The sequence below is a fragment of the Triticum urartu genome, chromosome 3 (assembly GCF_003073215.2).
Source record: "Triticum urartu cultivar G1812 chromosome 3, Tu2.1, whole genome shotgun sequence".
In the NCBI taxonomy this organism is placed as follows: domain Eukaryota; kingdom Viridiplantae; phylum Streptophyta; class Magnoliopsida; order Poales; family Poaceae; genus Triticum; species Triticum urartu.
The window spans coordinates 117,768,705-117,786,451 of NC_053024.1; positions in this window are offsets into that span (position 1 = coordinate 117,768,705).

Sequence of the window (17,747 nt, forward strand, 5' to 3'; positions counted from 1 at the left end):
TTCCAACAAGTTGACGCCAAAGTGGGAAGGCCCTTACCGGGTGAAAAGAGTCACTAGGCCTGGTGCTGTCCGCCTTGAGACCAAAGATGCCATTCCGGTAAGCAACTCCTAGAATATTGAGCATCTTCGTAAGTTTTACCCATAAGGCGCGGTTGCCGGAACCTGTTCCGGCAACCACCTTTTGTACAAGTCTTGCCGCTGTTGCATGTAATCCTTTGTACAAAGCCGGGCGCAGACCCCGTGCATAAGTAAAGCTCATGTGCTTCGCACATCTTGTCAATTTCATGCTTTCTATTTTTTGCATGTGTTAGCTGACACTTTGTGCAGCACCTACTCCCCGGCATCCCCGGTAAGCAATAACGAGCCGTAAGGCTCCATGTCTTTATTTTCTCTTCTTTCTTTTTTCTCAAGGAAAGGAAGGTTCCCTCGCCCACAAGTTTGCCGGGGGGGAAGGAGAAGATAATGGTATGGGCCAGGCGTCGTTCAAGAAAGTTTCGCCTTGCCGGGAAGCAAACAACAGAAAAGCTAAGTTGCCAAAGTTTGAGCAATTAGATTTTATAAATTTTTAAGTTATCTCCCTTGAACGACCGCACTTTGTATGGAAAACCTGTGCGCGTAGGAACCAACTCGTAGCTAGTTGCGCCCTTACTTTGTTTCGAGTCCGCTCAACAACTTAAGTGAGCTGCAACTAGTTGCGACAAGGTTTCTTGTCAGTAGCGGCACCGCCTGCAGGCTGCTGACGTCCCGCACTCAGCGCTCGCGGCTCAGGTGCCTGCACCGGCAAGTTCCCTAAAAGCGTAGGGCAAAAACATACAAAGGAAGGAATCAAGTAAAGGGAATAACATTGCAATCATTACCCAGAATAAAGTTATATTACAAAGATAGCTTGTCGCGGCTCTAACAGATTGTTTTCGTAACATGACAAACAGCGACAAGAAAAGAAGAAACGGACGGCCTAATCTACGCGATCGCCCTCGATCCTCTTGATCCCGCTCACCTTGTCCACAATGGGTGCGACAAGGGCCTTGAGCGCCTCCAGATCAGCATCTGGTGGTAGGGTCTTGAGGACGTTAGTGAGGTTGAGGCCCGGATTGCGGAAGGCCACCTTCACCAACACTTTCTGAAGAGCTCCCGCGCAGATCTTGCGCGACTCGTCGGCCAGCTGCTTTGGGATCCCCTCCCGGAGTCGCTGGAGGGCCGTCGCCACGCCCTTGAAGAACAAAACGAGCTTGGCGCTGGGTTGGAGGTTCTCGTCGGAGGGATACCCGAGGTCCTCCATCCCCAGCTGCGCCAGCTCCTTGTCAATGTCTGTGGCGGCATTCACAAGACTCTCCGTCCAGTGCTCCACAGTCTCCCGGAAAGCGTTTTGGGTGGCGGCGACACTTTCCAGCAGCGCCTTGTCGGCCTTGATCTCCTCCTTCAAGGCCGCCTCCTGCTTCTTGGCGCCGTCTAGCGTCTTGGTCAAAGCGGTCAACTTCGACTCAAGATCTGCATTGGAGTCCTTGGCGGCGCTGAGCTCTTTGCCCTTCTCGGCGAGATCGACCTCCAGCTGCGCCACCTTCGTCTCCAACTCCTTCTTGGCGGCCTCGGCGGCGGCGGCAGCGTCCTCTGCTTGCTTGAGGGCTTCGCCGAGTTTTTCCTCACGCGCAGCAAGCTCCTCCTTGTGGGCGTCAAGATTGACCTTCCGCTGCGCCAGCTCGCCCTCCTCCGCGGATAGCTTCACAGCGGCAAGCCGCTGCTGCTCTTCGACTTCGGCCTTCTCGAGGAGGAAGGCCTTCTGCGCTTCGTCGAGTTGCTCCCGCTCCTCTGCCAAGGACCGACGAGCTTCCTGGTGGAAGCCCCGGAGCTCCTCCGCGCGCTTCTCGATGTCTACTCCCGCCTTCGCGACAAGCGCCTCGCGGGAGTCCAGCTTGGCTTGCCGCGCGCGGTAGAGCGACAACAACTTCCGCAGGAGCCGCTCTTCCTCAGGCTCGTTGCTGCTGCTTCTCGGCGCGTCAACCAGCGTCAGCCCCGCGGAGGCAAGCACTTCCCCGTCGAAGATCTCTCCCTCGACCGGCGCCCTGGAGCTTGACGCCCAGGGGAGGTTGATGAGGACGTCATCGCCGGCCTTCAAATATACGCCTGGCTGGGGCTCTTCAGAGCCTGGCGCTGTGGCAGCGGCGGACGGGTCGGCGGTCGGTGTAGCGCCTGGCGCTCCTGCGACCTCAGGGTCATCAGTACGATCGCCAGACCCCTCGCTAGTTGCTGCGGCGGCAGCCTTGGCGGCCTCTGCGCCGGCGGGATCGCCAGCACCGGCTACTTCTTCGGCGGCAACCTTGATCTCCATCGGCTCTGTAGCAGATGGGTCTGACAGCCGGAAAGGGGAGAAGAGTCAAGCAAAAACCCAAGAAGATCAAAAGAAGAAGAACCCAACGGAAGCCTTGCAGCGAAAGGATTACCTATGCCGGGTTCTGCAGTCGTGGTCTCCGCCGTCGGGGGGCCGCTGGTGCTGTCCCTTGCCGGAGAACCCTCCCTTGCCGGAGACTTCTCCCTTACCGGAAAACTCTCCCTTGCCGGAGAGCTCTCTCTTGTCGGGGGATTCTCCCCTGGCTCCTGGTGAGGCTGCTCTGCTCCTACAGAAACCAGCAGTTAGATATCAGCAAAAACAGAGTATCCATGAGCACCTCACAGCGTAAAGCAAACCATATACTTACGCTGGGGGCTGCTCTGGAGAAAAGTTGTCGGGTCCGGCAAGGTTGTCTCGGGCGCACCCCCCGCTGTCGCAGTAGGTTTGTCCTCGATGACAATCACCGGGACCTTGGCTCTCTTTGCTGCTCTCTGGGCCAAAGTCCTAAAAAGGAACAAGTTCAGAGCAAAGCAAATGAGATACAAGACAAACGGCAAGAATTGAAGAACAGCAAGAACAGCAAGAGAAGCTTACTCTTCTTCTTCTTCCTCGTCGGAGCTGAACGCGGAGAAGTCGAAGTCCGGCGCGCGCCCGACGCGAGGAGGCGGAGGATAAGCTTCCCTTGGCTGCTTGGCAGGAGCAGTGGCGGCGGTCTGAGACGACCCCGCTCCAGCCATCGTCGCGGCATGAGAAGCGGCAGGAGCAGAAGCGGTGGTCCGGGAGGGCCCCGCTCCAGTTGTCGTCGCAGCATGAGATGCTCCTGCGGCAACAGTGTTTGCCGCGGTGGAGCGTGTCACGCGGCGTGGCGACTGTTGACCCGCTTGCCGCTCCGCTACGTCACCGGCCTTGCGGAGACGCCTTCTTGGTGGGGATGGAGGCTCTGCTTGCGGCGAGCTGTCTGAAGATGAAGTGGAAGACGAGTTGATCCCCAGCGAGCCGCTTGTATCCTTGGCGGGCTCGCTCGACTCGACGTTCTGCCCGGCAAGCTCTTTCTCGTCGGCAGGCTCCCTTCGCTCGGCACGGCTTGCCGCCTCTGCTGCATCTGCCTCCTCCACGGTGAATCCAAACTCGCCCGCGGCTGCGGCTGCCGCCGCCTCTTCCAGCCTGGTGGCGATGAGTGCCATCTCCGCATCGGTGGTGTCACGGGTGAGGCCGTCCTTCTCGTCGGAGCGGATCGGCACTTCTACCAAGTCATCGAAGAACTGCTGCACGACGTCGTCTGCAGGCTCCTGCCAAGTTGGCACAATTCCATGCGAGTCGCACTCCGGCATCATTGCACGGATGCGGTCGAGCGAGGAGTTGTTGCACAATGGAACGACACCCCCCGGCAACCTAAACACTTCGGGATGTTGGGGGTCAAACTTGAACAGTTCTTGGAGCATCGCGTTGAGCTCCAGAACAGTAAAGTTGTAGTTGAGGCCCGGCCGCAGCCTCATGATATCTGCCGCATTCTTGAACTCCCAAGTGGGTCTGCCCCGTTCCTGCAGGGGGGCGATGCGGCGGCGAAGAAAATCTGCGCCAACGGCGCCTACAGTGAGCCCGACAAGCCTAAGGCGCAGGATCCGGGTGACAGCAATCTTCAGCCTGTCGTCTTCTGGGGCCACATCACTCCAATCGCTGCCGCGTGCTACTGGGGTTTGGCGCCGGGCGGTGAATGGCTGCGGGTTCTCCTCGTCAATCCAGCACCAGTCCGCCCTCCACTCCTCCCACTTGCCGCAGAATTCTCCCTCCAGATAAGTTTCCTTCTTGCCAGCCCTTGAGATCCAGGCGATTCCGCCGGATAGAGGCTCTCCTCTCTCTACTCGGGGTATGAAGAAGTGGCGAAAGAGGGCTACGTTGGGATGGACTCCGACAAAGTTTTCGCAGAGATGTGCGAAAACTGCCATGGTCAGAATGGCATTGGGGGTGAAGTCAAGGAGGTGGAATCCGTAGGTATTCATGATGTCGCAGAAGAATTCAGAGAAAGGCGGGCAGAGCCCGCAGTAAAAGAACAAGGCAAAGAAAGGGTATCCATTTGGGGCCTTCTTCCAAGCGGCGGCGGGAAGTACCTTCGTGCGCGGATGCGCTCGCATCTCCGCCGACCAGAAGAGGTAGTAGTTCTCCCTCAGCTCCCTCGCGGCAAGCTTGGGGGGGAAGACTGCCCGCTCCTTCCGTAGCGCCGCAAGCCGCTGCGCCTCGGTCGACTTCACGACCTCCCCCTTGTCGGCTTTTGGAGCCATGGCGGAAGTAGTGGAGGAGGTCAACAGCGTTGGTGATGCTGGTGGCGATGGGGGGCGGAGCGCTGCTCTCTTTCGGCTTTGGGAATACAAGGGAGCGGCGGAGATTTCTGGGATTGGAAGCAGCAACGGGCGAATGGGCGGACTGCCCCTGTTTCCCCTGCTTATAAAGAGGGAGGGGGCGGACGTTCCGCATTTCCGAATAAAGTAACCACCCACGATCTCTCCCACGACGCCGCATTCAACGCGTGCCGTTCGGGGAGGGCGCGGTGGATACGGAGAGAGATACGGCGTAACCTAGGCCGCGCGTGCCCGTGCCCTGTTTTGGGCCTGGCCCAACAGTGCTCGGCACCGTGTATGGCCCAGGCCCGGGGGCTCCTGTCGGTGTACTAGAGTAGGGGTACCCTAGTATCCCGAACTTGTGCACGGGTAGTCGCAGCATCCCACGGCAAGGCTTGCCGGGTGACCGCCAAGGTCCTCCGTGGTTCCCCTGGAGCCATTCAAGGAGACAAGACCCCGGTAAGAGGAGCTTGCCGGGAAGGCCAACCAAGGCACCTCAAGACCCCGGCAAGAGGAGCTTGCCGGGAAGGCCACCCAAGGCATCTCAAGGAACTTGCCGCGACGCGCCCCGCGTCCCGGCAAGGCCCGGTGAGCGACAAGACAACGGCCGCGGCAAGGCGCTTGCCGCGACAAGCCACCACTCTGTGCCCGTGCTCCAGCGCATCCACCAACGTGTCACTCTGGGACCCTTCCAAGCGTACGTGGCGGGAGGCTGTGCAGCCAGCGGTGAGCGGTGGCAAGCGGCGCTGACAAGATTGCCGTCATGGCGAGCGGTGGCGTTCCTGACGGTCCCTTTTACACTGTTTAGGCGACGCAGACGGGCATTTAAGGCCCTTGTCCCCTGCCGTCAGGGTTAGGTACGCTACACTGTAGCAGGTAGCTTACCAACCGCAGCACCCTTTCCCTTTTTTACCCATGTCTACGCTGCCACCTGTCGGTGACCCCTTGAGCATATAAAAGGAGGCCCATGCGCAACGTGGAGGGGGTTAGCTAGTTCGGAGAACACTCACGCTCGGTCTCGCTAGCTGCTGGTGTGTATTGTAGCACTCCGCGCTCCCGAGCAAGAACTCAATACAAACCACAAAGCAGGAGTAGGGTTTTACGCATCCGTGTGGCCCGAACCTGGGTAAACTGCTCGTGTGTTTCGCCTCGATCTGCTCTTTGCACGACCTCCACCCCCGCCGAACCGAAAGGGACTCGGCCCGCCGGTCCCATAGGTGTTCGTGGATCAGTCCCCCGACAAATTCATTCAACCATTTACTCATAGGATATATGTGAAGCACATGAGTATATGATGAACTACTCCACAAAGATATAAGTAAAGAATACTGAGTAGTCAAATAATTAAATAGCCATGGGAGGAATCTTCTTCATTCAAGATTTCATATCCAATGATGTTATTTAAACAGCAAGTAAAATTGAAAATACACACCAAGCAAGACACATATCATGTGACAAATAAAAATATAGCTTTGAGTAAGGTATACCTATAGTTTTGAAGACGAAAGAGGGGATGCCTTCCAGGAAATCCCCAAGCATAGGCGCTTGAGTCTTCCTTTAATATTACCTTGGGGTGCCTTGGGCATCCCCAAGCTTAGAGTCTTTCCACTCCTTATTCTCCTCATATCGATATCTCACCCAAAGCTTGAAAACTTCAATCACACAAAACTTAACGGAACTTCGTGAGATAGGTTAGAATGATAAAGAGTAAACCATTCACTTTGGTACTGTCAAATACAAGGTTCATAATTGTTCTCACACAATTCCTACTGTACCATATCATTTCTACAATTTATATTGAGAAATATAAGCCATAGAAACTAGAAAACAAGCAAACTATGCAATGAAAACAGAATCTGACAGAAACAGAACAGTCTTTAATGTCTGAACACCATCCATACTTATGATACTACAAAAATTATTAAATAAATTGGTCGACGTGAGGAATTTGTCTATTAATCTTCTGAAAAAAGAATCAACTCAATCACACTCTTCTGTAAAAAATGACAGCTAATCTCGTGAGCGCAAAGTTTCTGTTTTTACAGCAAGATCACATTAACTTTCACCCAAGTCTTCCCAAAGGTCTTACTTGGCACTTTATTGAAACAAAAGCTATAATACATGACTATTAGCTTAATCATGAGAACACACAAAAACAGTAAGGGTAAATATTGGGTTGTCTCCCAACAAGCGCTTTTCTTTAATGCCTTTTAGCTAGGCATGATGATTTCAATGATGCTCACATAAAAGATAAGAATTGAAACATAAAGAGAGCATCATGAACAATATTACTAGCACATTTAAACCTAACCCACTTCCTATGCCTGGGGATTTTTTGAGCACACAATTTATAGGAACAAGAATCAACTAGCGTAGGAAGGCAAAACAAGTATAACTCCAAAACTTTAAGCACATAGAGAGGAAACTTGATATTATTGCAACTCCTACAAGCATATATTCCTCCCTCATAATAATTTTCAGTAGCATCATGAATGATTTCAACAATATAACCAGCACATGAAGCATTCTGTTCATGATCTACAAGCATACAAATTTTACTAGTCTTCTCATACGCAAAATTATCCTCATTCGGAATAGTGGGAGCAAACTTCTTCTAAATCCACTTTAGATGATAGTATTATTCATACTCCAAAAGATATAAGTGAAGTTAATGGAGCATTCTACAATTAATATAGACTAACCAATATCCAAGCTCAAAATATATAAGTGAAGCACACGAAGCATTCTATAAAACCATACTCAAAAGATTTAAGTGAAGCACAAAGAGCAATTCTATAAGATCATACTTAAAAGATATAAGTGAAGCACATGAAGTATTCTATAAATCAATAAAGGGATATCTCATACTAGCATAGTTCTTAAAGTAAAAACAAAAACACAAAGGACACAAATTATGTGAACAAAACAAACACCGAGGTATACTGATAATTGGAGAAGAAGAAAGATGGGATGCCAACCGGGGCATCCCCAAGCTTAGATGCTTGAGTATCCTTGAAATATTTAATTGGGGTGCCTTGGGCATCCCCAATCTTGAGCTCTTTCCTCTATTTATTCTTCTCATATTGATAGCTCCTCGATCTTCGAACACTTCATCCACACAAAACTTTAACAAAAACTTTGTGAGATCCGTTAGTGTAAATAGAGCAAATCACTACCTTTAGGTACTGTTGCAAACTTATTCCATTTTATATTAGAACTATATCTACTGTATTCCAACTTCACCATGGTTCATACCCCCCTATACTACCCACGGATTCATCAAAATAAGTGAACAACTCATCGAAAACAGAATATGTCAAAAGCAGGACAGTCTGTAGTAATCTGGAAGTTTAGTAAACTTCTGTAACTCCAAACAATTCTAAAAAAATATGAAAATTTAAAAAATTTGTACAGAAGTAATGTGCAAAAAGTTTCAGACCCATTTGACATTCCAGTAAAAATCTAAAATCACGCGCTACAGCCAAAGTTTCTGTTTTTGTACTGTACATAGTAAACAAGCAATCTAATCATCCTAAAACCGAAGCTTGGCACATTATTTTTATAATACAATGGATATATACAAGGGGATAATTATTTGCAGAGAAGATTCCATGAAAAGTTTTACATTTTTTCCATGAGCATGAACACAAGTGTTCAAGGTCGACCCTCACTTCTCCAATGCATAACCTTCCAATCACTTCTCTTATTGAAAAAAAAACTTTTTAGGCTTGAGAGGCAAGATTTTTTTTGTATTTTCATTCATTAAAAAATTGTATGTTTCACCCACAACTAAACAGAAACAAAAAAAGGAAAAACAAAATCTACTTAGTGAAGAAAGCAAACAAGCACACGTGAGAATATCAACCCCATGCTATTGCTCCCCGGCAACGGCGCCAGAAAAGAGCTTGATAATCCCCAAGTGTAGGGAATCATCGTAGAAATTACCAATGGTGGAAGTGATAAGTATGGAGTGTTGAACCCATAAGGAGCTAAAGGTAAGATCAATATTCTCTCAAGCCCTATCTTCCACTGATACGACTCTGCGTACACCAAACGTTTGCTTCCAACTAGAAACGAGAAATAAAACTACCTTGTGGGTATGAAGAGGATAACTTTGCATGGTATTGGAGAGCTAAAATATGAAAGTAGGTGTTGTTATCATAAAGTTAGAATATATTCCTAAATATTATAAATAGTGAGTGTGGAATAATGATGGATCGGTGTGCGGAATTGTCCTAGGCAATTATTAACAAGACCGATAGTCGTCATTGCAATTTCATATGAGGGAGAGGCATAAACTAACATACTTAATCTTCTTGGATCATATGCACTTATGATTGGAACTCTAGCAAGAATCCGCAACTACTAAAGATCATTAAGGTAAAACCCAACCATAGCAGTAAAGCATCAAGCCCCCTTTATCCCATACGCAACAACCCCCTTACTCGGGTTTATGCTTCTGTCACTCAAGCAACCCACTATAAGCGAATCATGAACATATTGCAACACCCTACAACGGGAATCCCTCACGCTTGCGCGACACGGAGGGCACAATAGGACGACACCAAAATAAAACATACAACTCATACCAATCTAGATCATCAATCAACCCAAATACAAAGGATATCTACTCAAAACATCATAGGATGGCAACACATCACTGGATCATAATATGTGTGTAAGTGCATCTAGTGCCCCTTAGTGATTTTGGTGTATTGAAGACTTATAGGTTAAGGGACTAATGTGTGTGTGAGTGTACACAGGTCTATAAGTCTATGAGGAGTTTGATATTTACAGGAAAAGTCGACCCCTAAAAATGAATATCTTCGACTGAAGATTTTGGTATTTCTGAAGACTTTCATGAAGACTTTGAAAGTGAAGAAATTGGTGTGTCCGTGAAGACTTGATATTCATGCGAGAAATATGAAGCTTGAAGACTTTCGTGTTAATAGTTTTGTTTTTCTCTTTCTTGAGTCGTAGGAAACACCGTACTGTTAAAGGGGGTCGAGGAAATACTAAGGAAAAATTTCCATGTGATGCTCAACTCAAAATCCTACACCTACCAATCCCTTCGAGTGAAGCCATTGGAAATCTCATACAGTTCAGTCAATTTCTTCAGTGACAGAGACGAAGTTCTTCTGGTCTCTGAGGAATTTGTCCTGACTGAGGAGTTAGGAATTCGCCAGTGTGGATTGCCTACACAGTGAGGAACATGATAGCCCTGAGGATTTTGCTACTCAAAATTCCGACCGTTGCTGTGCTATGCGCCAGCTGTCCCAAAATATCTATCCACCTAACGGTCATATCATTGAAGGGCATTTATGTCTTATCATGTCGGGCTGCTCCCTAGGCTATAAATAGCCGCCCCTACAACCACTAGCTGGTTGGCTGCTCCGAGAGAAACTGGCACTTGTCATTTGAGAGCAACCCATCCTCCGAGGACTTTGAGCGAAAATCATCAAGTGAGGAAAAACCAAACACCCAAAACCCAAACACCTACATACCCTAAGTGATTGAGCATCACTGAAGAGATTGATCCTGAGTGGATTCGGCGCTTGTTACCTTTGAAGACTGTGCTTCTTCCAGACGGTTAGGCGTCGTGGTCTAGAGCATCCAAGAGGAATTGTGGATCGCCGAGTGACCAAGTTTGTGAAGGTTTGGAAGTCGCTTGAAGACTTACCACGAGTGATTGGACGAGGTCTGTGTGACCTTAGTTCAAGGAGAATACGGTGAGGACTGGGTGTCTTGGACTAAGTGTCCTTGACTGGGTGTCCGGGACTGTGTGTCCTCGAGTTTAAATACTCAGCCGCTCCCACCAGACGTACAACTGAGACAGCAGTTGGAACTAGTCTACCAAATCATTGTCTTCACTGAGCTTACTGGTTCTATTTCCTCAACTCTTTCATTTCCTCATAACTGTGCTGTTATTTGTTCATATCTCTGTTTGAAGACTTTGACTGAAGAGTTTCTCAATTTCCTTAGTTCAATTTCTTCAGTCTGTTTGTCTTCGTCATGTGTTATCCTGTGATTACGCTTCCTGTACTCTGTGCCTGTCTTCATTTCATCATGATGACTATGCTTGTATTCTGTTATGTTTACTTTTGAGTGCTTATTCCGCTGCTAGTAGTTCTTCGCTAAGGAATTTCCTCACCGGCAAACTCCTCAGTGAAGAATTTTGTAAAAATCGCCTATTCACCCCCCCTCTAGTCGATATAACGCACTTTCAATTGGTATCAGAGCAAGGTACTCCCTTGTTCTGTGTGATTTTGGTTTAACCGCCTGGAGTTTTAGTTATGTCGACCGCAGGTATGATCAAGGTCTCTGCTGGGTGTCCTACCTTCGATTGGACGGACTACCCCTACTGGAAGAATAAGATGCGAATGCATCTTGAAGCAATTGATGACGATCTCTGGTATGTTGTGGAAAATGGTGTTCCCTCAGTCACACCTTCTCTGAATGTTGCCGATGTGAAGAGATTCAAGAAACTCGACTCTCAAGCGAAGAATATCATATGTGGTCATCTGAGCAAAGGACAGTATGGCAGAGTGAGTGCTTTGGAAACAACGAAGCTTATCTGGGACAGGTTGTCCAAAGTGAATGAAGGAGTCTCAACTCAACGTGACTCTCGAGTTGATGTTCTTCGCAATCTCTTCAACCGCTTCAAAAGACTCGACAATGAAAATGTTCAACAAACCTTCGATCGCCTCACTGACATCTCAAATGAGCCACTGACATCACCGACCATGAGGTGGTGAAGAAATTGCTGAGATCGCTTGATTCCTCATTTGACACTCTGGCATTGATGATACAAGAACGTGCTGATTACAAGTCAGTTGATCCCGCTGATATTCTCGAGAGGCTAAATACTCATGAGTTCCAACTTGCTGAAAAGAGAGATCTCTATGGTTCAAGCTATGGCAGAACACGTGCACTAAAGGCCAAGGCAGTATCTGAGTCTGAAGATGAAGACTCTGGTAGCAGCCTTGGTGATCCTGAAGAACTGAGCCATGATCTGGCTCTGCTCGTGAAGAAGTTCCAAAAGTTCTCAAGACGTGGTCGCCTTGGAAGATCCTCAAGGAGCAATGATTCCTCATCTAGTGACTACAAGAAGAGGCTCTGTCACAAGTGCAAGAAACCCGGACATTTCATTCAAGATTGTCCTCGGTGGGAAAAGGAATCAAAGAAGAAGAAATACAAGGATTACAGTTCTGATGATGCAAAGAAAAAGAAGAAATCCACAAAATCCTCATCATCAAAATCCTCAAAGCCTTCATATCACAAGAAGAGCAGCTCCAAGAAGGCCAGGGCATTCATTGGCAAGGAAATGGACTCTGAGGCCGAATCTGAAGAAAATGAGGAAGAGGAGTCATCTGAGGAGTCCGAATCCGGAGTGGCGAGCCTAGCTCTCGCTACTGCATTCATCAGCAAGTCTATATTCAACACTGAAGAAAATGACCTCACCAACAAGGCTGATGAAGGCGATGATGACTACGCTCCCACCTATTGCTTCATGGCAAAGGGTGCCAAGGATGATCAACCCAAAGCCACTGAGTGGGTCCTCGATAGTGGATGTACAAACCACATGACTGGTGACAAGAATCTATTGATGGATGCTCCATTATCTCCGTCGCATCTGAAGCATATCATCTTTGCTGACAAAGACAAAATTCAGGTATTGGTTCTAGGTAAGGTTGCGATTACAAAGGATCGACACATGGACAAAGTCATGCTTGTTGAGTCCTTAGGATACAACCTTATGTCTGTCTCAATGCTTTGTGATCTTGATATGGTTGTTGTCTTTGGCAAGTACCGTTGTGTTGTGGTTATGGAAGCTGACAATTCCAAAGTCTGTGAAGGCTTTAGGAGAGGAGACCTGTATATTGTTGATTTCTCTACAGGACCACAACCAGCCGTGTGCTTACTTGCAAAAGCTTCAGAAGGCTGGCTCTGGCATCGACGACTTGGTCATGTAGTCATGAGGAATTTGTACACGCTTGCGAAGAATAAGCATGTCATTGGCATCGAGAATGTCAAATTCCTCAAGGATCACCTATGCGGAGCCTGTGAAGCTGGGAAGATGACCAAGGCCAAGCATCCAGCAAAGACTATCATGACCACCACTCGCCCATTTGAATTGCTTCACATGGATCTCTTTGGTCCTAATCATCTCAAATGAAGCATCTCAATATGGCTTCGTTATTGTTGATGATTATTATCGTTACACATGGGTACACCTTGCTACTTACAAACATGAAGTGCAGGAAGTCTTCAAACAATTTTCCTCGAGGGCTTCAACCAACTTTGGTGTGAAGATCAAGCACATCAGAAGTGACAATGGCACTGAGTTCAAGAATTCTGGTCTCAATGACTATCTTGATGAACTTGGTATCACTCATGAGTTATCTGCTCCTTACACTCCTCAGCAGAACGGCGTTGTGGCGCGCAAGAACAGGACTCTTGCTGAGATGGCTCGCACTATGCTTGATGAATACAAAACGCCTCGTTGTTTCTGGATTGAGGCAATTGATACTGCGTGCCACATCATCAACAGAGTATATCTTCACAAATTCTTCAAAAAGATTGCCTATGAACTCCTCACTGATAAGAAACCCAATGTAAGTTATTTCAAAGTCTTCGGTGCTAAATGTTGGATTAGAGATCCTCATCACAACTCAAAATTTGCACCGAAAGCACATGAAGGTTTTGTGCTTGGTTACGGAAAGGACTCGCACACCTACAGAGTCTTCAACAACGTTCTTCACAAAGTTGTTAAAACTGTAGATGTGCGGTTCGATGAAACTAACGGCTCGCAAAGAGAGCACCTACCTACTGTGATAGATGAACCAGCACCTGAGGAAACTATCAAGTTCAAGGCTACTGAGGATGTCATTCCTACTGAAGAATCTGCTGAAGAATTCATTCCAGAACATGAAGAACGTCGAGCTAATGCACCTGAAGAAAATGCTGAAGAAAATGGTGCTGAAGAAAATGCTGATCAAATTCTTCAATGACAACCAGCTCATCCTCGCATTGCAAAAGAAGTGCAAGTTGAAAAGATCATCAATGACATCAAAGCGCCAGGTCCTCTCACACGCTCAAAAGCTTCACATTTGTCTAACTTTTGTGGGCAGTATGCTTTTGTCTCTATTACAGAGCCCACTAAGGTAGATGAAGCATTTATGGAGCCTGAGTGGATTCAGGCCATGCAAGAGGAATTACATCAGTTCGAGCTCAACAATGTCTGGGAACTGGTCAAACGTCCAGATCCTCGCAAGCACAATATCATCGGCACAAAGTGGATCTACCGCAACAAGCAAGATGAAAATGACCTTGTGGTGAGGAATAAGGCACGGCTTGTAGCTCAAGGCTACACACAGGTTGAAGGAATTGATTTCGACGAAACTTTTGCACCTATTGCTAGACTTGAGGCTATTCGCATATTACTTGCTTATGCTAACCATCATGATATCACTCTATCAAATGGATGTGGAAAGTGCATTCCTCAATGGTAAGCTTGAGGAAGAAGTATATGTTGCTCAACCCCCAGGTTTTGAAGATCCAAAGAATCCTGACAAAGTCTTCAGACTCAACAAGGCCCTCTATGGCCTCAAGCAGGCCCCACGGGCTTGGTATGATACCTTGAAGGAACTCTTCATGAAGAAAGGCTTCAAACCCGGTTCACTCGATCCTACTCTTTTCAGTAAATCTTATGATGGTGAATTGTTTGTGTGCCAAATATATGTTGATGATATTATCTTTGGCTATACTAACCAACGTTATAGTGATGAATTTGCCTATATGATGAGTGAAGAATATCAAATGTCTAGGATGGGAGAGTTGAAATTCTTCTTAGGTCTTCAAATTCGTCAACACAATGGCATATTCATCTCTCAGGAGAAATACCTCAAGGATGTACTGAGGAAGTTCGGCATGCAAGATTGCAAAGGCGTCAAAATTCCTATGCCCACAAATGGCCATCTGTGCACTGATAAAAATGGTATTGACTTCGATTGTAAGGTATACCGCTCCATGATAGGCTCCTTATTGTACTTATGTGCATTTAGGCCAGATATAATGCTTAGTGTTTGCATGTGTGCCCAATTTCAAGCTACACCGAAGGAATCATACCATAAGGCTGTGAAGCATATTCTTCGATATCTAGCTCACACACCAACACTTGGATTATGGTACCCCAAGGGCTCGGCTTTTGATCTTGTTGGATATTCTGACTCTGACTATGCTGGTGATCGTGTGGATCGCAAGTCAACATCTGGTACATGTCATTTCCTCGGACGATCTTTGGTCTGTTGGTCCTCGAAGAAACAGAACTGCGTATCACTATCTACTGTTGAAACTGAGTACATTGCCGCTGGTTCTTGCTGTGCCCAATTGCTATGGATGAAGCAAACTCTCAAGGACTACGGCGTCAACATGAAGAATGTGCCTCTCTTCTGTGACAATGAGAGTGCCATCAAGATTGCTCACAACCCAGTTCAGCACTCGAAGACAAAGCACATTCAGATTCGTCATCATTTTCTTCGTGATCATGTGTTGAAGGGCGACATTTCTATTGAGCATGTGAAGACTGAAGAACAGCTAGCCGATATCTTCACAAAGCCCTTGGATGAGAAGAGATTTAGCAAGTTGCGGTGTGAGCTAAATATCCTAGAATCTTCGAATGTTCTGTGAAAAGGACACTCATCCTAACACTTATGCAAAATTGATGACTTAGATGTGCAACACATGAAGAAACGTTTTACTTCAATCAATGAAGAATAACACTCTTAGTGTGAAGAAATTAACGAAGAATTTGATTCTCAGAACCCTACGAAAATTGTACGCGGTGTCTGAAATCATCATTCTTATACGGTAGGTCACGCCACCACCAAAAGTTGAAATTCCTCAAATTATTCATATTCTTTAACTTTGCATAGTCTTCACTGGTTCCATCGGTTTTCTTCATTGGCTATATATATATGAGTTTATGTCCTCTACAGCATTCACTTATTGCTGTTTCTTCAAGTTGGTTTTCTGCTAAGTGAATGTGATCGGACCCTTCCCCTCTATGCTATACTCAACCCATTCTCTTCACAAATTCTTCATGTGCGTTCTATTTGAAACTCGTTCAAAATCTTCACTGTGTCCTTGTTAGCTGAAGAAATTGCGAACGGAACTTTAAAACCTATCTTATCGAAATTTTCGGTTTTGCCGCTCAAACCGTTCCGCATCCCTCGATACACTTATCCACTCACCCACGATCTAACACGGTCTCCACCTCTCACTACGTGGGTGACACATGTCATGCGAATGAGAAGGGTCAGGGGCACGTTCGTCCAATTTCTTCGGGCGAGTAGTGTTTCACCGTGGCTATAAATACCCCTCCTTCCCTTCCTCACTTCTTTTACTCCGCTCGACCTCTCTCTCCAGCTCGAGCTTCTCAAACCCTAGAGCCGCCGCTACTTCATCGCCACCGGTGAGGAAGAGCTTCACTGCCTCGACCTCATCGCCGACGTACTCGCGCCGACCGCGGACATCTTCACTCCGCCGCCGCCATAGCCGTCTTCCTCCGCCAAGTTAGTGCGTGGAAGATCTGCACAGATGAACTTCACATCTCCTCACTCCAGTTCGTCGTGTTCTTCGTCTAGGGTAAATAAAAGTTACTTTTACTGCCCTCGTTGATTCGAATGATTATCTACAAAATCTTAAAAAGTGTTTTTCTTCATATCTTCACACACTGAACACCTCACAAAGTCATCTGTTCTTGATTCGTTTCTCTAAGCATCATTTTTCTTCAAGATTCCTCAATTGTGTGGATCTTCGATCTATACAACTCTGGAACCTAAGACAAAGAACGCTTAGTGAAAATATTCAAGACTCATCTGGTCAAATTCCTCAAACTTGTTCATTTTGAAAAACCTTCTGAGAACGCATATGACCTCTCTAAATTCCTCGCAACTATACTCTGTTCACAGGTACACATGTCAGCTGCTGAATCACCAGGTTCTCATCAACTTAACTCATTTGCAGCGTTCCTCGAAGAAAAGTTGCATACTTCTTCAGAGAATTCAATTGTTCAAATTCCTCAACTGAAGAAAATGGCTGATGGTAAAAGGCCACAGAAGGGAGGAAAGAGGCCTGAGGTAAATACAGCGTTTGAAATCCCTGATGACATATATGCTGGGTACTGCACACCTACTGAGGAAACCAAGAATGAGCGCAAAGTACGCATTCACAAGATATAGAGGAGATGGGCAAGAGAATGGAGGGAGTACAGATATGTCACTCCTAAGTATATGAAGAAATTCACACTCAATCCTCCATGCCCAAGAGCACCACTGGCACCTGGCCAAATTGCTGACCCCACCAGCCTTAAGCGAGGTGAGGACTATCCTGATGAATGGGCCAAGTGCCAAGGCAAGTTGGCTAAGCAAGCCAAAGAAGCAGTGAGGAAATTCAATGAAGACTCTGTTGCTGCTGCTGCCTCTGCTGAGGTCCTTGCTGTCAAGCCAAAGAAGGCTATGTCAAAGAAGCTTGCGTGCAAGCCAAGTGCTTCCTCAGCAATGCCCTCACGGCCAAAATCATCAAAGCCCTCACGGCCAATTCCTCATGCTGCTCCTATTCCTCCAAAGTCCTCAGCTCCTCCGCCAAAGCCATCAGCTGTTCTGACCAAATCCTCAGCACCTGTGCATCTCGCTTCGTGCCAAAGGACTGCCGGCATCTCCATTGCCTCAGGTGTCTCAGCTAGTTCCTCAGCTGCACCAAGTTCCTCAGCTGGCCCCTCACTGCTGAAGACAAAGGCCACTGCTGGACGAGGTCCACGCCCAAGTCCTCAAAATAAGCAAGTCGCTTTCCAAGTGTCATCTGATGAAGACGAAGCTGATGATGATGAACTTGCAGAAATCATCAGAGACAGGCAAGTCAGGGCTGCTAGAGCCAAAGGATCAGAGGTGCCACTGCTTTTGGATCCCAAGCTGATCCTCGACTACATTGATGATTGGCACAAGGACCCCAACACTCCCTTGCCTGACTTCAAGCTGACTCCTGTCCAGAGTCACATGCTGACCCACTTCATTCAAAAAGAAAAG